The sequence below is a fragment of the Pleurodeles waltl genome, unplaced genomic scaffold (assembly GCF_031143425.1).
Source record: "Pleurodeles waltl isolate 20211129_DDA unplaced genomic scaffold, aPleWal1.hap1.20221129 scaffold_67, whole genome shotgun sequence".
NCBI classification, from domain to species: domain Eukaryota; kingdom Metazoa; phylum Chordata; class Amphibia; order Caudata; family Salamandridae; genus Pleurodeles; species Pleurodeles waltl.
The window spans coordinates 1,095,823-1,117,989 of NW_027150384.1; the positions used below are offsets into that span (position 1 = coordinate 1,095,823).

The window sequence follows — 22,167 nt, forward strand, 5'->3', positions numbered from 1 at the left end:
CATAATATCCATTGCAACATCCTCCCACACTTCATTAGGAATTTTCCTGATTTCTAATGGACGTGACCTACACTTGAAAGTTTTATCTGCAAATTTGCATTCCACACAGTCGCGAACAACTCTTTCCAACGCTAAATCCATTCTCGGCCACCAATAAAATTCTCTCAACCGTTCTTTTGTCTTGCAAATACCATAGTGACCCAAATGAGCTAGATTTAACAATCTTTCACGCAAACCAGGTGGAGGTACTAATCTTCCACTCCTAAAAACCAAACCATTCTCAACTGAAAGTTCATTCCAAATTTTTTTATACACATTCTCTTCATCACAGTCAGCAGGAACACAATTAGATTCGATCAAATCCTTTACCCGTTTCAAGCTAGTATCATTACTAAACTCCGTTAACCACTCATCTTCCGTGATACAACCATCAGTCAAAATGCACACTTTCACATCCTCATCAACCCACCATGTGCTACAATCCGTATCTTGGTCCCAGCTAAAAGATCTTAACCTTGACAAACAGTCAGCTGTGCGGTTCTCACATCCAGGGACATATCTGACAGAAAATTGAAAGTCTTGAAGACCAACAATCTACTTGCAAATACGTGAAGAAATACAGTCTAGACCCTTCTTATCAAAAATCTCTTGTAAAGGCTTATGATCAGATTGCACAACAAACCTAGATCCCCATAGAAACTGTTTAAACTTCTTTATAGCCCAGTAGATAGCTAGTGCTTCTTTTTCAATGGTGGAATACCTCGACTCCGCTCCCCTTAACGCTCTGGAAGCAAATGCCATAGTAACATCCTTACCATCATACTTTTGCTTAAGAACACTTCCTAAACCCTTTTCTGAGGCATCAGTTATAATCCAACAGGGAAACCCTGGACGAAAACTGTTGAGACATTGAGCAGAAGATAGTGCATTTTTTAGATCCTCAAATTCTTTCTTGCAAGCCTCTGACCATACAAAATCAACACCTTTCTTAAGTAACTCTCTAATGCAGCAAGACCTACTGGCAAAATTAGGAACAAATTTGGAATAAAATTCCGCCATGCCTAAGAAAACTTGTACATCTTCTCTTTTAACAGGATCCGCAAAATTAACTACAGTTTTAACTAGATCCTCTTTCGGTTTAACACCTTGAGAAGAAATTACATGTCCTAAATACGTGATATCTGAACATGCAAACTTGCATTTTTCTCCCTTGAGTGTGATTCCCTTACTACGAAATTGTTTTAAGACTTCTCTAACTTTGGAAAGATGTTGTTCAAGAGTGTTAGAAAAAATGAGAACATCATCTTGAAAAAATCTAACACCATCAGTTTTCCCAAGAATATGATACATTAGTCTTTGAAATACAGAAGCAGCAGAGCACAAACCAAATGGCATCCTATTAAACTTAAACACACCAAAGGGAGTGATGAAAGATGTCAACAATTTTGATTCTTCACACAATTGAACTTGGTGATAAGCTGAACTCAAATCTAATGTCGTAAAATATTTTGCCTCTCCTAAAAGACAGACCATTTCATTTATGTTTGGTAAAGGAAATTTGTCTTCAATCACAGCTTTGTTGAGATGTCTAAGGTCCACACAGTCTAATATCTCCCGATTTCTTCACAGCAACAACAATGGGGGCGACCCATTGTGCAGCCTCGACTTCTTCAATGATGCCTTCAGATTGTAACCTTTGTAATTCAGATTTAACCTTGTCTTGTAAAGTGAAAGGAATTTTTCTTACTTTGCACGCTACAGGGCTGACACCCTCCTTAAGACAAATACGATGTTTGTATCCCGTAACGCACCCTACTTTAGAAGAAAATACATCAGAAAATTCACCTATGATGTCGTCTTTGATGCTGCAAACATTTTGAACTAATACTTGAGGAATAGAATTGGGATTTAATATAATCCCAAGCATCTTCTGATGTGGCCAACTCAGAATTGTGTCACCAACAACTGGAACATATATTTTCTCTGAAATTGTGTTCCCTTTAAAGGTTATGGCGGCTTCAAAGTAACCCTTGAGCTCAATAGGTTTACCGCTATAACTGTAGGGAATGATATCAGGATCCAGTAAAGAAACTCTTCCCTTAAAATGCTTAGTGAAATCCGAAACTGATACTAAGGAAAGTTTTGCGCCCGAATCCATCATCATAGAAATAGATGTTCCGTTGACATCCACAAAATCCGAAGGGTACTGACAAGTATTAATGGCGACACAATTAACATCATAAATAATCTGAAGAACAAAATCTCGATCATCATTACAATCAATTTCCTGAACTTTGACTTTAGACTTAGAAAATGATTTGCAATACTTAGCAAAATGTCCCTTCTTGGAACATTTGTTACAAATAATATGAATAGCAGGACAATCTTGGCTATTAGCTAAATGAGTTGTAGTACCACACCTAAAACACATCAGTTTTGCTCTAATGTTTGCTTGAAACTTGTTATTAGTTTTTGTATTTATAGCTTGGACCTCCATAGAAACACCTTTGGATTTCCTCAAATTATCAATACAAGCCATCGAATGTTCAACTTGCTTAGCAATGATTAACACTTCATCTAGAGATGGATCACTTTTGACCCATAATGCTTCTCTTACTTTGTCGCATTTACATTCAAGCATGAATTGGTCTCTAATACGTTCTTCTAGATTTTCTCCGAAGTTACATGATGAAGCTAGTTTGCGTAAAGCTGTGACAAAATCTTCAATAGATTCATCATCCATCTGCTAACGTTTCCCAAAATAGTAACGTTGTAAAATGATAGAAACTTTGGGAAGAAAGTGATTGTCCAGTCTAAGTAAAGTAGAATCAAATTCATTCAAAGAGTTGTCACCTTCCGCACCATCTGATGTTGTTATTGCAGGTAAAGTTTCCAAGATTTCTTGACCCTCCGCACCAAGACAATGTTGTAAAACAGAAGTCTTTCTTTCAGAGGATAGGTTGCTGCCACAGACGTGCATGTAAGTCAGGAAAACCTTTTTCCATTTTTGCCACGATATAGGAGGTTCTCCAGGAAGCGCAAGAAAAAATGGTGGAGGTGTAATGTTCTGCATAATCACTTATTATTGCAGGGAAAGAAAAATGTTTGTACAAAAAAATGTAACACAGAAAATGAAGTGCCACTTAAAAGAAATAAAATATCCAGAAAAACTTGTAGTTGATTAAATGTACGTTTATTTCCAGTTTGATGCGTAAAAGAAACTTCATCCACCCACAAGTCAAGATCCTCCAATCTCCTCACATCTCCTTCCCAGACTCCCCCAGCATTCCAAATTCCAGAGAGTCTATGAGCCTAAAGGAAGGCAGGGGAAGCATTGGGAGAAACCAACTAAGAGAAATACATAACTAAAAGAAACACAATACATATAAAGGGAAACCATGCTGAGATAAACACAATAAAGAAATAGTAATAACACCACAACCACTCTGCTCTTTTCACCACTCTACACAGCTGCACACCACACTACTCCACTCCGCACCACTCTATGCCACTGCACTTTACACAACTAGACTATTCTGCACGACTCAGTTGTAGCCAGCTAATTTGCAATTTTGTGTATTTTCTAAACTGTTCCAGCTTTGCGAAATACAAAGCTTATGAAGTTCTTTAAACAAATAAATGTAAGTTGGCCTCAGCTCAGAGCCCTCCATCCCACTCCTCTTACCTGAGTCCTGGGTGCCCTGCCTCCATGTGTTTGCTGGAGGATGTCCTACATGAGACATTCTGCATCAGGACATCATACATGGAAGGCCACAAAGGATAAACCTTATCTCAAGTAAAGTTAGGAGACTTAACCTACTCTGAAAAGTGTGGAGTTTCCTAATCCCGCCCAACTTCATAAATTAAGTCTTCATTTAACTCACCACAAATTTAATATAACTTCACAGGGACCTTGGAGCATTTCCATCAAATACATTTTAGGGAAATAGCGGCAAATAGTTTATTTTAAACATTTTAGGGCTGCAATAGGGGTGGAAACTAAATACAATTTAAATGTCATTTTACAGGGGAAGTTCCCAAATTAATTTGACAAAAGATGGATAGTTCAATTATATTTTACTACTATTCTCTACTCTAGTATACGACACACCACTCCACTCCACGACACTCTTCTCCATTCCACTCTACTCCACTATATGACACTCTACGACACTCTGCTTGACTCTATGCCATATGACTCAAGGCCACCCTACTAGATCCTATTTCCGTCTATTCCGCTTTATCCTACGACATTCCACTCAATGGCACTCCACAGCACTCTATGTCACTCCACTCTACGCCACTCTACGACACTCCACTCAGAGACACTCTGTGCCACTTTACTCCACTCCACGCATTCTAGGCCACTCTAGCACCTTACTACATTCTACGCTTTGCCACTCCACTGCACAACACTTTACTCCAATCTATGACTCTTAACTTCAGTTTACATTATGCTGCTTTTTGCCCCTCCACTCTACACTACTCCACTCTCAAACACTCTTCGACACTCTATGCCACTGTACACCACTTCACTCTACTCCACTCTGCATCACTCCACTCCATCTATGACACTCCACTCCACTCTATTCGCCTCCATTCTACTACACTCTATGCCACTCTATGCCACTCCATTGTACTCCACTCAACACTATGTCACTCTATTCCACTCTACGCCACTCTGCTTCACTTTAAGCCACTCTACTCTATGATCCTCTACTATATGACTCTCCACAACACTCTATGGCACTCTACTCCACTCCACTCTGACACTTTACTCTACTCCACTCCATGACACTTTACTCTACCACACTCCACTCTATGCCATTCTACTCCATTCTACTCTACCTATGCCACTCTACACAACTCCAGGACAATCTATGACCTCCCTCCACTCAATGCCACTCCACTCTACTCCACTCTATGCCTCTCTATGCCACTCCATTGTACTCCACTCAACACTCTGTCACTCTATTCCACTCTACGCCACTCTGCTTCACTTTACGCCACTATACTCTATGATCTTCTACTATATGACTCTCCACAACACTCTATGGCACTCTACTCCACTCCACTATATGACACTTTACTCTATGACACTCCACTCTATACCACTCTACACCACTATACGCAACTCCAGGACAATCTATGAGAGCCCTCCACTCAATGACACTCCACTCTATGCTATGCTACTCTATGCCACTCCACTCTATGACATTCTACTCCATTCTACTCTACTCTACTCCTTTCTTTGCCACTCTACGCAACTCCAGGACAATCTATGACCTCCCTCCACTCAATGACACTTCACTCTATGCCATGCCTCTCTATGCCACTCCACTATATGACATTCTTCTCCACCTAAACCACTCCTTAACACTATACAACTCTCTACTCCACTCGATGCCACTCCACTGTATACCCCTCTAATGTCCGACATTCTTCTCCACTCTACGCCCCTCCACTCTACGACACTCTATTCCATGACACTCTACTCCACTCTACTAGGCCACTGCACTCCACTCTATTACACTCCACTCTAAAACACCCCACTCTATGACCCTATATGCCACTTTACACCCCTCCACTCTATGACACTCTATGCTACTTTACTTCACTCTATGCCACTCCACACTATTCCACTCCATTCTATGACATTCTACCTCTCTCCACTCTATGACACTCTACGCCACTTGACTCTAGTCCTCTCCATCCTGCCACACTCCATGACATTCTACGACACTAGTCTCTTGGCCACTTTACTCTACGTCGTTCCACTCCATGCTACACCACTACACTCTATGACACTTTGCTCCACACTATGCCACGCCACTCCACGCCACTCCACGCCACTCTCCTCTTTGGCACTAACTTAGCCATGCTGAACAGCAGCCATGCTGATGTACATTATGGATGAAAAACACATTGGCAAAGTCAATAGCTCGTGCATGGGTGAGACCCACTGGCTTTGCCAATGTCTCTTTATAATGAGTTTGACATTACAACGGGAAGAAGGCCCGGCCTAGAGCATCACTTAGAGCACAGTGGGAGACTTGAGAGCTCTGTTTTCAATGATTTGTGAAACAACAGTGGCCTGTACAACCTTAAACTGGTCCCATCAGCTAATGTTAAGCCACGTGCCCTTAGCAAACAAATAATCATTATAACGATAAAAAATAAACACATAATAATGTAAGAAAGTGCAATTCCCAGAAAGAAAAATCATGCTTGTAAAACAAAAAGTCAGGTAGGATGAAAGCCTCACATATGACCAGGACTGAGTGCCTGGCGGTTTGAGTGTCAAAAAACAAATGGTAAAACCACCATTATTTGTTATAGTGAGAGATGGATGGATCCTGGCTCTGCAAACCTGCACGTGTTTTCCTCGGCGTTTAGATGTTCAGTGGGTGGTTAAAGGGCGGTCTGGGGGATGAAGATGCAGAAACTGCAGGGGCTGCGTTACAGGGAGACCCCCGGTTCTGGAGGATGCTGAAGCCTCTCCCAAGGCCCACCACAGACACAGCTCAAATGTGTGAGATCTCACCGTGTGAGACGGGTCTGTAATAAGCGAGGTTGTTGAGGGACCAATGCATAGTTACTGTCCGAAATGTTGCATATATCATTCATAAAACACGGACTACACAGATTTTTTTTAATCTTTAATTTATCCAAATGCAAAAGAAAACATGGGGCGGCTCCTCAATATGGGGGCATCCCCCCGCCAGCAGCAACCGCTGCAAATCCTTTTACAGGGGAAGGATGATAAACTTGGTTTATTATCCTTTCTGTGTAAAAGGGGCGGGGCACTGGGGGGTGACGGGCCGAGGGGAGTGCTCTGTGCACTCCCCCTCACTGCCCAGGTATGTGTAGCCAGCCGTCTCAGGCGGCCAAACACACATGCGCACTGCTGCCAGGCTGGAGAGAGCAGCACAATCTCCCAGTCTGCCAGGGAGCGCCCTGGCTGGGCGCTTCCAAGGGCGCTCCCAGCCAGTGCTGTCAGGATCGGCGCAGGGCAGGCTGGGAGCCTGTGTCTGCAGCAGCGACGGGAGAGGAGCGGCGCATGGCACGGGAGCAGAGGTACGTTTTAAAAAAAAAAAATTATTCTTTGATTATTTTTCCCGTGTCCCCCCCCTCACCCACCTCACCCTCATCCCCTCCCCCCATCCCTGCTGCCCCACCCAGCCACGCATCCGCTCCTGGTTGAGTGCGCCCGCAGTGTCGGATCACACCACAGAGAGTGGGATTGTGGAGTCACTCACTGGAAGTGAGTGCACCCGCAGTGTGTGAGTCACATCGCAGACAGTGGGACTGTGGAGTCACTCACTGGGAGTGAGTGCACCCGCAGTGTGTGAGTCACATCGCAGACAGTGGGACTGTGGAGTCACTCTGGGTGTGAGTGTGCCTGCAGTGTGTGAGTCACATCAAGAGTGGGACTGTGGAGTCACTCACTCCTCGTGAGTGTGCATACAGTGTCTGGAGACCTGGAAACTCCCAAGCTAGCAGTATGATTGTGCCGGAATGATACAAGTTGATGAGACTGAAATAATGACAATGAGGGCGGGAGGAATGAAGGGCGGGAAGCGAGGGAGTGCAGATAAGGAAGGTGGGGAGGAAGAGGGATAAAGAAGGGAAGAAGCGAGAGGCGTGGAAGGAGGGCACAGGTGGAATACGAGAGCCTGTGGTTCTCCAGGTTTCTAATAATGTGATGCAATGTTTGCCTGATAAGAACAGATAAAACACTTCTGCCGAAACCCGGGATCGAACCAGGGACCTTTAGATCTTCAGTCTAACGCTCTCCCAACTGAGCTATTTCGGCGGCCACGTATTCCTCTGTGATCATAATGATTGTACTGCAGATACCGTGGGGGGCAGGTACAGGACTAAAGAGTTCACAGGTTTTACCCCAGACGCACAGGACTCGTCGCCAGGGTCACAGGACTCTCCGCCAGGGTCAGAGAGCTCATTACCAGGGCCACAGGTCTCCTCCCCAGGGTCACAGGACTCAGCCCCAGGTTCAGAGGTCTCACCCCACGTACACGGGTCTCACCCCAGATTCAAAGGTATCATCCCCAGGGTCACAATTCTCACTCCAGGGTCACAGGGTTCACCCCTAGTGTCACAGGACTCATCCACCACCACCATCACTCCCTCCCTTACACTGACAAGCCTCGCCGGGGGTCGCTGCCTCCTCCCAGCACTGAAGACCAGAGACTGAGCTGACATTTTAAGCGGTAACTCCATCGATGCTCCGACACTTCCCGAAGATCAACCACATCCGAGCAGGAGAAACTGCCCCTGACCTAACCCCGGCCCCTCTTCCCCTCCATCGGGACCCTCAGAGACCTCACTCGGTGCTTGCACACCGACGCCTTCCCCTCCATGGGACCCTCGGAGACCTCACTCTGTAACCTCCACATTGCCCCCTTCTCTCCAGGGCCAATTCGGTGTCTGACCCGTCAGACCTCACTCAGCCCCTCCATTCCGCGCCGCCTTCTCACCAGGGCCCGGTTGGTGTCTGACCCGTCAGAACTCACTCAGTAACCTCCACACTGGCCGCCTTCTCACCAGGGCCCCTTCGGTGTCTGACTCGTCAGACTTCACTCAGTCCTTCAACACTGACCCCTTCTCTCATGGGCCCCTTCGGTGTCTGACCCGTCAGACCTCACTCAGTAACCTCCACACTGGCCGCCTTCTCTCCTGGGCCCCTTCGGTGTCTGATCTTACTCAGACCCTCCACACCGCCCCCTTCTCACCAGGGCCCGGTTGGTGTCTGACCCGTCAGATCTCACTCCACGGGTGATTCAAGCATCGAACCCACCGTCGATAATGGCCCGGCCTCTGTCCTTTTCGGCCCTCGTCATTGCCTCCGGGGTATAAGCGTGGGGATGTCCAGGGTAACAGGAGGTGTGATGTCCCCACCACCCCCGCAGAGGGGACTTTCTCTTTCAGGCGTTCCCCAGACACTGACTGACCAAAGAGGACAGACACAACCTGTCACACGGCCTCACAGTGAGCACACAACCAGGGGGTCGATGTGAATCCTAACCCCCCCAGAGAAGTAGGCGCCCCCTGGCGGGGAGCTCGGACACTGCACCTCTTCCTGTGCCATAAACCTTGATGCCCTTTCAGCTGCTCTGGAACAAACACATCTGCCCCACCCCGGACCGGGCATTATCCCTCATTAGTGTCACACCGTGAGTGTGACGTATTCATTATTTGGTGCCTGTGGTCTTTAAGAGACTGAAAAGTACTGTGAGCCGCAGAAAAGAGAAACACTTCTGATGCCAGTGGGCAATAGTTTAATACACCCCTGTAGGTGGAATACATTTTCATATTTGCTCCACTGAAACCCTTGGGTTCCAGGTGAAATGGGGCCACACATGTATGAAGGTGACAGACCCACGGGGAGGCCTCTCGCACAGTGTTCGTGGTACATGATTGATGTTTCCTTCTCCTTCGGCTTTTGAATAAAAGGAAACAGACACCTTGTGAACACAGAAGTGCTGCTATCAGAAGCTCTGTACCATACTTAACACATGTCCACATTCCAATGACATATGAGTGGCTCGTTGGTCTAGGGGTATGATTCTCGCTTCGGGTGCGAGAGGTCCCGGGTTCAAATCCCGGACGAGCCCTCCTGGGAATATTTTAATTTAATTAAAAAAAGCAGATGCTTTAAGTGGTTAATCAAACAACATCATTTTTTAAAAAGACCCTGGCCTGGTTTCGGATTTTAATCCAGAATATGTCGCACTCATCCCAACACTCAGATGTGTGTGTGTGGTGGTGGGGGGCGGGGGTGCCTACACCTGCCACATCAGCAGGGAAGAGAGGATTTCTCTTACATGCAGTTGAAACTCACTGTGGGCGCTACACTTCGTGGAGCTGTTGAGTGAGCTGTGGGGGCGCACGTGAGTGCGAGCCACACTAGGAAAAGTGCGCTGGACACAGTGCTTAATTTGTGCTTGTTTCCGGTGCTGAGCACCGACACTTATTTTTGAGGGCCGGGGCTTATTCTTCTGCCTCTAGCATTTGCTGCGAGAAAAAGACACAAATGAGGAAGACGAAGGAAGGGAACAACGAAAAAGTGTCACAACATGGAGAAAGCTGCAAGAGTGAGCTGAAGGGGCAGGAAGTGGCTTTATATGGATTGAAGAGGCCTGAGATGGGTTCAGGATTACGCTGCAGCCGCGTATTTAAGAGGAGGGCTTGGGCACCGGCACCTTTTTATTTACAAATTAAGCACTGGCTGGACAGTAAGAGCAGCAGAGGCCCTCCTCCTACAGGGGGCGCTCCTCTGAGACCTGCCAAAGTTATAACTTTTATGACCGTATTTAAAAGGGGCATTTTCTGTGCCACCGACGGTAACTCTGAATGGTGCATTCCACGGTGCAGCTGTCCGGGGCGTCCTCCGTGGCACATTAAAGGTGAAATGACACAATCATTCTGGTGAACGTGTTCGTTCCGATTGGCAGGTGCCGTGCCAACGTCGGGGTACATTGGGTGGCACAATAACCCCCGTAGATGCGCTTCCTGGGGTTATTCCGCAGAGCAGTCCTCTTGCTAGGCATGTGCCAGGGCCGGACTGCCCGCTTGGTCCCCTGGCACTGCCATGCGGGCTGCATGGGAAAGGGTTTGGCTTGAACTTTTTGCCCAGACTGAGCTGATCCTGGTTTCCATTCCGGTCCCTGTATATTTGGTGCCACAGTAATTGTCCCGCACACTATATAGGGTTATTCTGAACCACGGTGCTGTGATGGGCATATTCTGGGCACAGGGATCTGCATACTCTGTACCACGAGGTAAAAGAAACACTAGTGCAAATAGAAGAATCGATGCTTAAAAGTGTGCATCAGTGTACACTACACACACACAGTGAGTGAGAGCAGTGTGTGTCCTGAGTTACAGACGCACAGTGAGTGAGAGCAGTGTGTGTCCTGAGTTATAGACGCACAGTGAGTGAGAGTAGTGTGTCACGAGTTATAGACACACAGTGAGAGTAGAGTGTGGCCTGAGTGAGAGTAGAGTGTGTCCTGAGTTATAGACACACAGTGAGTGAGAGTAGAGTGTGTCTTGAGTTATAGACGCACAGTGAGTGAGAGTAGAATGTGTCCTGAGTTATAGATGCACAGTGAGTGAGAGCAGAGTGTGTCCTGAGTTATAGACGCACAGTGAGTGAGAGCAGAGGGTGTTCTGAGTTATAGACACACAGTGAGTGAGAGTAGAGTGTGTCCTGAGTTATAGACGCACAGTGAGTAAGAGTAGAGTGTGTCCTGAGTTATAGATGCACACAGCGAGTGAGAGTAGAGTGTGTCCTTAAGTACACAGACACACAGTGAGTGAGAGCAGAGGGTGTCCTGAGTTACAGACGCACAGTGAGTGAGAGCAGAGTGTGTCTTGAGTTACAGACACACAGTGAGTGAGAGCAGAGTGTGTCCTGAGTTATAGACACACAGTGAGTGAGAGCAGAGTGTGTCCTGAGTTATAGACATACAGTGAGTGAGAGCAGAGTCTGTCCTGAGTTATAGATGCACACAGCGAGTGAGAGCAGAGTGTGTCCTGAGTTATAGATGCACAGTGAGTGAGAGCAGAGTGTGTCCTGAGTTATAGACACACAGTGAGTGAGAGTAGAGTGTGTCCTGAGTTATAGACGCACAGTGAGTGAGAGTAGAATGTGTCCTGAGTTATAGATGCACAGTGAGTGAGAGTAGTGTGTCACGAGTTATAGACACACAGTGAGAGTAGAGTGTGGCCTGAGTGAGAGTAGAGGGTGTCCTGAGTTATAGACACAGTGAGTGAGAGTAGAGTGTGTTCTGAGTTATAGACGCACAGTGAGTGAGAGCAGAGTGTGTCCTGAGTTATAGACACACAGTGAGTGAGAGTAGAGTGTGTCCTGAGTTATAGACGCACAGTGAGTGAGAGCAGAGTGTGTCCTGAGTTATAGACACACAGTGAGTGAGAGTAGAGGGTGTCCTGAGTTATAGACACAGTGAGTGAGAGCAGAGTGTGTCACATGTTATAGACGCACACAGTGAGTGAGAGCAGAGTGTGTCACGAGTTATAGACGCACACAGTGAGTGAGAGCAGAGTGTGTCCTGAGTTATAGACACACAGTGAGTGAGAGTAGAGTGTGTCCTGAGTTATAGACACGCAGTGAGTGAGAGTAGAGTGTGTCCTGAGTTATAGACACGCAGTGAGTGAGAGTAGAGTGTGTCCTGAGTTATAGACGCACAGTGAGTGACAGCAGATGCACACAGTGAGTGAGAGTAGAGTGTGTCCTGAGTTATAGACGCACAGTGAGTGAGAGTAGAGTGTGTCCCGAGTTATAGACGCACAGTGAGTGAGAGTAGTGTGTCACGAGTTATAGACACACAGTGAGAGTAGAGTGTCTCCTGAGTGAGAGTAGAGTGTGTTCTGAGTTATAGACGCACAGTGAGTGAGAGCAGTGTGTGTCCTGAGTTATAGACGCACACAGTGAGTGAGAGCAGAGTGTGTCCTGAGTTATAGACGCACAGCGAGTGAGAGCAGAGTGTGTCCTGAGTTATAGACACACAGTGAGTGAGAGTAGTGTGTCCTGAGTTATAGACGCACACAGTGAGTGAGAGCAGAGTGTGTCCTTAAGTACACAGACACACAGTGAGTGAGAGCAGAGTGTGTCTTGAGTTATAGACGCACACAGTGAGTGAGAGTAGAGTGTGTCCTGAGTTATAGGCACACAGTGAGTGAGAGCGGAGTGTGTCCTTAAGTACACAGACACACAGTGAGTGAGAGTAGAGGGTGTCCTGAATTACAGACACACGGTGAGTGAGAGTCGAGTGTGTCCTCAGTCACAGGGCACACGTGAGATCACCCTCCGCTGTTACAGATCTGCATGTCATGAGTGTACTTTACTCCCAGGAGGGGGAATGTGCTACACGGTGTGAACCTCACAGCACGTGGCACTGAGCTCCTAGGTGCACATCTGTCACGCATTTAGTGTGATGGGGCCGCTGGTGTGAGGCGCACGCACAACGATGGGGGTGAGACGGAGGGAGACAGAATTATGAGAAACGTGTAAATAACGAAATGAGGGCGGTGAGAAGCGAAGGAAGGAAGGCCGGGAAGGAGGAAGGGAGAGCGCAAAGAAAAGGAAGAAAGAACAAGGGATGGGGCAAAGGAGGAAGGACACAAACCAATGAGGAGCTGGGACACGACAGAGAAATAATATTATTGTTGTTTAAACAATGTCTTATATTTCTAAGTTTTTCATACAATAAAAAAAAATATTCTGCCGAAACCCGGGATCGAACCAGGGACCTTTAGATCTTCAGTCTAACGCTCTCCCAACTGAGTTATTTCGGCGGCCTTTGATCGCATTTAGTGACTGTGCTGATCCGCATGAAAAACACCCCGGAGGTCCAGTGCAGTAGTGAAGAGTTTACAGGTGCCCCCCCCAACCCACCCTAAAAAGCCTGGCCGGGAGGGCTGCTCTGTCATCGGACCTCAGTCACCAGCTGACTCCAGCATCACCTGCCGGTGCCGCCAGCCTCACAGGTGTCTGACCTCTCCCTGCACGGGACCACCCTTTCATGCCCCCTCCCGTACTTCCCTGCACAGTGCACGCAGGGGCCCCCTCCGGACTCACGCGGGAGCTCTAGGGCCCCCTAGAGCTCGCTCTCCCTCTTCACCGCGGGGGCCTTTGTTACTCCAGTGCCCATGTGTATAAGTACAGACACTCGCGAGGGGGCAGAGCAGGGCAGTACGGGTCATATGTATTACACGTGCGTCTCACGAGCAGGCAGGTCATGGATCACACCGTCCTCTTATCAGGCACGAGGAAGTTTCGAGAATTTAAATTGTAGGGTCTATTGTCTCCTTCCATCATTGCTATTTCTTTTTAGCTGGCTATATATAAACTCTTCAGGTTATGTAGATCCATCCTAGAGCCCAGGGGGCGTGAGAGAGGCGACACCCCCTCAAGCATCCGGAGACAGCCTACTAGACACATTTCTCCACAGAGGTCTGGGTGCCCGCTTCAGCCAGGGGTCCATTGCACCGGTCCAGGTACCTGAGTGGCCCTCTGACAGTGGAGGAAGTCGATACCAGCCCTGTCAAGTTCCCAAGGTCCATGCTTCATCTCCTGCCCCAGGCCATATTTTTCCTTTGACTTCTGGGACTTGTAGTCTTTTTTAGTCTATGATAAAACAGGACTACAAGTCCGAGAATTCAAAGAAATAAAACTGGACTGGAGCAACACATCACGATGGGTCTGGAAAACGTGGCCGCTATGGGGGACCCCTCCGCCCACACTCAATGGCAGGAGAGTGAGACAGAATATCAGATTAGAATCATTTTGCCCAGAATATGCCCATCACAACCACTGCCACGGACTAACACTTCGAAGTATTCCTGGTGTCATTATTGTGCCCTGAAATATACCTCTCACAAAGACGTGCTACATAATAAACCTCTAAATAAGCCTCTGCCATCGCTGTGCCACCAAAGATACCCGTCAAATTAACTGTGCTAAACAGAACGACGGAGCCTCTAAGCACTTCATTCAAAACTTCTGTGCCAAAGTAAAGTTGTACAATTAATTTAATGGAGTCCAAGGTGGCACTATTCGGCCTCTGTCAGCCTCCGGTACAGGGAACCGAGCCCACGCTCCAAAAACAGTGTGGGGGCTCCGTTTACCCACCCCCAGCATGTGCCCCGGGTCTCTGCCCTGCTGCTGGTGACGTCACAATCCCCTCTCCCTGCCCAGTGTGTCTCACACTCGTGCACTCCCACGTCTCACCCTGCTGTCTCCCACAGTGTGGTTTAACAAAAGTCGTGCAGCCGTCTGGAAGTGTGCATGTGGGATATATTGTGTTCACCATCCCTGGCGTTGTACAGTGTTCTGTATATTATTTTTGTCTGTATTTCCCTTGGACACAGCCTGGCAATCCCAGAGAACAGGAGGAGGTTGGTTTTCTGACACAGAGAGTCTCATTTTAGGAAATATCTGATTCATTTTATTCAAAGCTGCAGAGAGAAAGGAAACCGCCTTCACACAACTCTACACTCATTATTGCGTGCGACGGTCACACACTGAGCCTGTTAATTTAATGCAACTCTAATCCCTATTTCACCCGGGCCTTAAAGGTTTTTATTAGAAAAAGACAAATGTGTTTCTCTTTCAGAGATATTTGTAAATTATTTAGAGGTCAGTCACAGATGAGTTGGGGTTTTTGACCACATAAATTCGATATAGACACGGACACCAAATAGTTATGACGTCAGGGTATAGCATTAATGAGAGATAATGCCCGGTCAGGGCTGGACTGGTGTTTGCTCCAGAGCAGCATGAAAGGGCGACAGGGTTTAAGGAGCACTTATAGGTGCAATGCCCGACCTCTCCGCCAGGGGGCGTCTACTTATCTGGTCTCTCAGAATTCACCCCCTCTTCCCTGGTTGTGAGGGTTGAGTCTGTTATCTCTAGCCAATCAGAATCTGGGGTGCTTTTCTACAAAGCAAGGCACCTCTCTCGGCTCCCTCTTATGCCATGCACTTAGGTCTGCTGTGATTATGTAATGACGCAGGGCGGGCGCTAGGCGAGGGCATTGTGGGCAGATGCCAGCCCCCGGCCCAGCACTTTACAGCCAGGCTGGCACACTGATTCTCTTGTTTCCCTCCCACCCTATTAAGAGCGAGGTGTGACTCCTTACTGAGAAAAGTGTGTAATGAGCTTTATTGTGATTACTTAAAATAATTGCACAGGCAAAACATTAAAAGAAGATAAGAAAAGTGATATATGCGACCAAAGGCGCATCCCCACATCAAAAATCATCTTCTGCCCATATCTAAAACACTATATTGCACAAGTAGAACAAAATAAAATCAAACAGATTATGTAGGTTAAATATACAAACAGAGATACATTCTCTCATCATAAATCACCATTTACCTATGTATAAGCAATTAAGGATGACCACTCTAGGACAGCTCACCTGTCAGCAATCGGTGGAAAAAGTTGTGAGAAGAGCTACTATCAGGAGTGAACATGCTACACTGTTAGTAAAGTGCCGTATTTCATTATGATGAAGTCAGCCACCTCCTTTAAGATGAATACCTCGTAGCAATTCACCCGCCGCCATGAGATGATAAATGGCGCATTATCCGGCACTATCATAAAAACCTAGAATCGATGAAAAAGTGAAAGTGCATAAACAGTACATTCCATCATTCATATCATCCACATAGGATAGGCAAGTAAAGTGCATAAGAAATGCATACTACATTTCAAATCATTTTCTTAAGATAAGGAGGTACCATACACTCTATTGGGCACTAGCTTAAAGCAACATTAACATAGGAGCCTAAGGTACATGAGAAAGTGAGAGTGTATAAATACTATGTACAGTGCTTAATTTGTAAATAAAAACATGCCAGTGCTCAAAGCTCTCCTCGAAAACACGTGGCTGCTGCAATTAAATGTGCGAAGATGGAATACTGAGGCAGCGTAATCCTGATGCCACCTCGGGCCTCTTCAATCTATTTACAGCCACTCCCTGCCCCTTCAGCTCACTCTTGCAGCTTTCTGCTTTCTCCTTTCGTAATGCTTTTTCGTTTTCCTCTTCCTCCGTCTTTCCCATGTGTCTTTTGCTCGCAGTAAATGCTTGAGGCAGACAAAATAAGTGATGACCCTCAAAAATAAGTGCCGGCGCCCCACACCGGAAACAACAAGCACAATTTAAGCACTTAGTACGTACCATCATTTAAAATCAATCTCCTGGGATAAACAGAATGATCAGTCTAGCTGTCAAGATCTAGGAGTATAACTTTTGTTTTCTTAGCTCCACTGAGATTTTTAAAAAAGCAAACCTTGCCAGCACTCCTGGTGCATGGATGGGTTCACACTAGTGAACCACAGCTGAATACCATTGAGGCAACTCCTGTTCAGGCCCCAGGCTCAATCTGCATACATTAATGTGCCCGTAGCCGGCCCAAGTTAGCTTTTTGCATCAATGTGCCGGCCTGGGGTAGGGAGGAGCTGGGGTTGATGACTCCTGTCCTGTTGGTGAAGGGGAGGTAACAAGGCCCCCAGAAAGGCAGCTTAGACCCTGGGCCGCTGGTAGCATCTGAACAGGCAGAAATGGATCTCAAATCGGCCCCCACTCTGCCCTAAAAAGCGGCCCCCACAACTACAACCCACACAGGCCCTTTGGCCATTGCCCGCCTGACCAATCCCACCCTGCCCCCACCCCATCTGTTACTCTTGTTAGCACAGCCCAGCCACCTTCTAATTGACTCCTCTCACCTCAGGTTCACACCTGGCAGTCTCTTTTGCGAAGGTTTTGAAGGAGGCTGAAGCTGATATGAGCAAAGGCAGCCTGGCTCGTGCACCTGCTGAAAGAGTGGGGGGCTCCTTCTCCGAGTACAATTCAGACACACAAAGGCCTCTGAAGGGACAGTCGTGGTTCGCAGATACAAGAAATTCATCCATGAAGTCTTGGTTCTTGTGACATATTATAAAACGACTTGAAAGAGCTATGTACATCTGTCAGGATGGCCGAGCGGTCTAAGGCGCTGCGTTCAGGTCGCAGTCTCCCCTGGAGGCGTGGGTTCGAATCCCACTTCTGACACAACCATCCCTTTTGGAATATTATAAATTTTCATATGTGTGTATTCTGGCTGTCTGCATGTAGAAACACGGGTGGAAGTCACAATTGAGAGTGCTATGCATTCAAGTTTGTAAGCAAAGTGTAAGATTTATCTTTTTATTGACCAATAAATAGTTCGAGTAAGGAACTCGAAAAGATCCAATAAATGTTAATTTAGAAAATGACTTGGGAATTGACGTCGTAAACCGTGAGTGTACATTTTGTCCCAACCAAATTATATTTCTCTGACAGTTGCACAAATGTTCAGGATGTTGCCCTGAGCCGCTGTTTAACTTTTTCTTTCTAGGAACCATTCATTTTCCAGCCGCAAGGTGGCACTTTATCTTCAGACAAGAATTCAGATTCAGAAATGAATGACATGACCTACTGAAATAACTTGAATAGATATTCTCAGTGTTGCAAATAAATCACAGTTAGTGGGCACTGGACAGCACTCTTTCAGAGAGATTATCAGTTAATTAATACTTAAATTCTGACCTAGTGTAAGTAATCTGGTGCTCATGTAAAGCGCTCCTGTGCCCCCTGGCTACGTTGGCGCTATGTAAAACTGCAAAAAACTAAGGTTTTACTAGAGGCTGTTACAACTCTCCAACGCCACGTGGGTGCTATTTAACAAGTTTTCCGAATGTTAAGTAATCTAACCACTTTAGATACATATCACATTACCTCTCATCTCTAGGACCGGTATACATAGAGAGCTGTTTTAGTGACTTTTCGAATAAAGTCCGGCATGGACGTTCAGAACTCCATGAGTCCAGATGAGCAGTCCAGGCCCTTTTTAGGTTCCACCTGGACAGCACATGCGCTGTCTCTGTGAGACATGTTGTTTACATACAGTGGGCTTACAGCCCGCCCATAGCTTATAATTTGTAAGCTTCAGCGTTTCTTTCATAGCCCCGGGATCCCATAGCCCAGTGTTGTCCAACCTTTTTATCGCCGCGGACCGGTAAATGTTTGATAATTTTTCCGTGGCCCGCTTGTCCCATTGTGTGACAAGCGGGCCACGGAAAAATGCTCAAACATTTACCGCCCGCCACAGTGGGGCGGCCCGGTGCCGATTGATCCGCGGACCGGCACCGGTCCGCGGCCCGGGGGTTGGGGAACACTGCCATAGCCCACCACACACATAGTGCTTTGGCTGAAATGCATATAACCATAGAGTGCAAACCATAAGAAAAGACAAGGCCACACCACTTGTTGTTGGAGAGAAGTTGACTGCAGGTTTATTATTGCTTATGTAGGCAAGACAAAATTGGGTTAACTTACTGGCGATCCAAGTGCGGCCAGTGGATGAGAAATCTATGCTCATCACTCACCTGATTAGACAAAGAGTGCCTGCACTACACATCATCAAGAGTTGTTCAATTTTTTGGGCATTACCACACTCTGAACCCAATAGAACAGAACTCACGTGTGGTAGTGATGCTGTACAAGGTAAGGTCCCAGTTGCTCAGATTTACAACTGGGCATGGGACTTACGGGGCACTGTTGCTTTCATCGTGTAGTCCTGCCGTAAAGACTCCCCAGGACCTGGCATGGAGTATCCACTTTGAGCTCCGCCAAGATTGCTTTCTGAACCAAATTCCTTTGGATCGCCCTGTAACTTAGGCTGTGAACAATGTAAAACAACATTGAAAATATACAGACAATCATACTCCTTAAATAAATCTGTGGGTGAGGGTAGGGTGGCTATTGTTTAGATGCCGCCAAAAGAGGATGGGCGCCAAGGACATCAGGTATTTAACCCGTGGCCTCTGCCCAGATACCTACTACCACTGGAAGAGACGTCTGCAGCCCAGGGAGAGTGGACAAGTCCCTTTTCAAGACCCCCCAAAGCAACGTGGTCATGGGGGTGAGGGAGTGTGCCGTAGAACAGAGGAATGCAGAGCTAAGCCCCGGCCCCCCTAAATTGTTGTGCTGCGTGTGACACAGGCAGCCCCATATTGCCAATATCCCATAGCCCACCACACACATATTGCCCTGGTTAGAATGCATATAACAATAGAGTGCCAACCATAAGAAAAGACAAGTCCTTCATCCCCATTTGTCCCGACATGTAGGCCTCACGTCCTCTTCTTTTTTATGGCTCTCCCTTGGAGCATGTACCAAGTACTTGTGTCCATCCACTGCTCCTGTCTTTGGTGCTAATCTATTTTTTGTTCAAGCACTCCATGCTATGCCACTCCACTCTACTCTATGACACTTTGCTCCACACTACGCCACTCAACTCCATGCCACTCTCCTCTTTGGCACTAACATAGCCATGCTGAACAGCAGCCATGGTGGTGTACGACAAAAATTCAACATACACAAGCAAAGAATCAAACTTTCAAAGATTAAATATTAGCATAGCGCTAAAAAACACAGTAGCTCCAACCTGGGCTATCATGACATATTGACGGAGTCATTCCCAACAGTCTGACGCCACTGACGAGGGAGGGCAGGCCGGTCATGGAGTCACACGGACCTTAGCTACAGTACCTTCTAAAATGAGGAAACAAAGACATTGCATGGAGTCGGGGAGGTGAGGCGTTGCTGGAGCCGGTGCGCTGTTGGTTCCTTATTGCTACCTCAGAGGTGAGGTGTCTGTTTCTTGCTTCTAGGCAGGGGAGGTGAGGCATTGGTTCCTTATGTGTGCAGGGGAGGTGATGCGGCGTCTGGGCCGAGACTTGGTTCCTTACGATCAGGCGGGGTAGATGAATCCAGCAGGTGAAAATGCGAGGCATCGACTTTGCGGTGTTGCAATCAGACCACGGAGCTACGGGTGCTGTGGTGGAATCGGGTGTCACGGATGTGAGGGACATGGCACTTGGGACTCACGCTGTGATGGGACTTTGGAGATGGTGCAGCGGCGTCACGTCGGTGGCGGCGGTCGCAGTGGTTGCACATGGCGCGGACCACAGCTCCGGAGCAGGGAGCAGCACATAGTCGGACAGTGGCGCTGGTTCTGAAGTCGCTCTGGAGTTGATGTACTTGGTTACTTCTTGGTTGCACCAGAACTCACTCCCAACGGCCTAGGGATTGGATTTGGCACCACTTGGCAAGTCAGGACTCTCAGCAACAGAGCCCAGCTGCTGGCAGATGAAGGCTTTGATGTCCCTGAGAATGCTTAACAGGAGGTGACCTCAGCTCAAGCCCTTGAAGAATCCTGGAATGCGGGATATAGAAAGCAAAGTCCATTCCTTTCACTCTCAGGACAGAAGCAGCAAGCAGCAGGCCAGCACAGCAAAGCAACAGACAGAGTAGCACTCCCTCCTAGACCATCCAGCTCGTTTTACTGGTAGAATGTTCTCAGTCCAGAACGTTTCTAACTTTGTTGGGTCAGAGGCCCAGAACATATAGCCATGTCTGTCTTTGAAGTAGGAAACGTTAAAGATAAGTTTCTGTAGTGCAGAGTGTCCCGGCCTGGCCCCGGACGCACTGCAGGAGGTTGGAGACTGCTTTGTGTAAGGACAGGCACAGCCCTATTCAGGTGCAAGAGTCAGCTCTTCCCACCGCTCTAGCCCAGGAAGACCCATAAAGATATCCAAAGCACACCTCAGGCTCCCTTTGTGTGATTGTCTAGAGTTAATTCTCAAAGAGCCCAATTGTCATCCTGATTGTCAAGACGGGGCCACTCACCTGAAAAGCAGGATGTCTGCAGGGGCGATGGTATGCCCCCGACCTCCTGGAACACCTCTCGGCACTTCCTGGTGGACACAGAAACCCCGGCAGGTGTCCCAAAAGAAAAGGGGGAGTGGAAGAGAAAGAGACAAAACACTGCCACGTCTTGCCAGCCCAGCCAGGCACCCTGTATCTTTGGGGGGGGAGGGAGGGCAGGTCGTTGTTGACAGATAGTAGAGTTAGTGCACTCAACTTCCTTCATACTGAATCTCTCTTCCTGATATGGGCACAGGAGCGGTAGAAGAACACCGGGATGCTCCAGCACTTTTCTTGAATAATAATTTAACTGTTGGCACAATTAGTAACACTGCATTACCAAAAACTCAAACTGAGTACCATAACAATAAGTACTGCGACACTAGGGCTGGCTTCACAGAGATTCACTGTTGCACACTACAATTAGAACTGTGGTTGCACTTATCATGCACAAGAAAGACAAACATGGGCATTAATGATATCACAAATAACTTTCCTGCATGCGTAGGGTTAAACTAAAAGGAACAAAAACAATCCAAGAAATACAAATGTCCACTCTGGGTTCAAACAGTTAGGGTGGCACAGTTTGGTTTGGTTTCACTGTGTATGAGAAAAACCCTTCAAAAAGCAAATTCCTCAAACCTGAAACACAGGCATGAATGACACAATTTAAATCCAAGAGTTATGCTATAAGAGAAAGAAAAGTCACGTAAATGCTCTTTTAAAATTGCACTGTCACTTTTGGCAGTACTTCAGCTCAAGCAGATTTCTTGAAGCACATTTAGGCAAGTAACTACAATAATAATGTAGAATGTTCAGAAATGCATTTGTCTCTTCAAGATAAGCACTCCGCCAAAATACGAGGTCTGAAATACACCAGCTGTTC

The 22,167-nt window shown here is 47.0% G+C and overlaps 3 non-coding genes across 3 annotated transcripts; 2 read left to right on the plus strand and 1 right to left on the minus strand.

Annotated features, from left to right (window-relative positions):
• Positions 1-7,743: 7,743 nt before the first annotated feature.
• On the minus strand, positions 7,744-7,816 carry TRNAF-GAA (transfer RNA phenylalanine (anticodon GAA)). The gene has a single exon. It is a non-coding gene; the product is annotated as a tRNA-Phe (tRNA).
• A 1,747-nt stretch (positions 7,817-9,563) lies between these two features.
• Positions 9,564-9,635, plus strand: TRNAP-CGG (transfer RNA proline (anticodon CGG)). Its single transcript has one exon. It is a non-coding gene; the product is annotated as a tRNA-Pro (tRNA).
• Positions 9,636-17,520: 7,885 nt separating this feature from the next.
• Positions 17,521-17,603, plus strand: TRNAL-CAG (transfer RNA leucine (anticodon CAG)). Its single transcript has one exon. It is a non-coding gene; the product is annotated as a tRNA-Leu (tRNA).
• Positions 17,604-22,167: the final 4,564 nt, after the last annotated feature.